Source organism: Arachis duranensis, chromosome 3 (assembly GCF_000817695.3).
Source record: "Arachis duranensis cultivar V14167 chromosome 3, aradu.V14167.gnm2.J7QH, whole genome shotgun sequence".
NCBI lineage: Eukaryota > Viridiplantae > Streptophyta > Magnoliopsida > Fabales > Fabaceae > Arachis > Arachis duranensis.
In genome coordinates this window covers 76,134,315-76,135,298 of record NC_029774.3, presented here as the reverse complement: position 1 = coordinate 76,135,298, position 984 = coordinate 76,134,315, and positions in this window count along the sequence as shown.

The window sequence follows — 984 nt, the reverse complement described above, 5'->3', positions numbered from 1 at the left end:
GTTTTCACTGAGAGGATGGGAGGTAGCCATTGACAACAGTGAAACCCTACATACAGCTTGCCATGGAAGGAACCTTGCGTGCATGAAGAAGAAGACAGTAGGAAAGCAGAGATTCAGAAGATAGAGCATCTCTAAAACCTCAACCTGTTCTCCATTACTGCAAAACAAGTATTTATTTCATGTTCTTTTACTTTTCACAATTAAACCAGAGAATTATTGATATCCTGACTAAGAGTTACAAGATAACCATAGCTTGCTTCAAGCCGACAATCTCCGTGGGATCGACCCTTACTCACATAAGGTATTACTTGGACGACCCAGTGCACTTGCTGGTTAGTTGTGCGGAATTGCAAAAGTGTGATTGTGATTTCGTGCACCAAGTTTTTGGCACCGTTGCCAGGGATTGTTCGAGTTTGGACAACTGACGGTTTATCTTGTTGCTTAGATTAGGTATCTTTTCTTCAGAATTTTTAAGAATGAATTCTAGAGTTTCTATATTATTGACACTAACAAATTGAGAATGCATGTGAGAAATAACAAAACACTCAAGACAAGAGAATTTAAAGATTAGAGCAAGGAAATCATCAAGAAACAACTTGAAGATCAATGAAGAACATAATGCATGTAATTTTTCGAAAATTAGAAGAATAAAGACATGCAATGGACACCAAACTTAAGATTAGACACTAGACTCAAACAAGAAACATAAAAATGTTTTTTTTATTTTAAGATTTTATAATTTTTTTGGGTTTTTTCGAAAATTATATGGAAAAGAATATAAAGAGGATCAAAACTTTTAATAAGAATTCCAGGAATCATGCAATGCTAGTCTAAAGCTTCAGTCTAAAAAGGATTAGACATGTCTGGCCAAGCTTCAACAGGACATTACATTCAATAGCTAAATTGATGAGAATCAATCAGCTTTTGTGATGATAAGAACATCAGCTTAAAACTCCAGAATTCATTCTTAAAAATTCTGAAGAA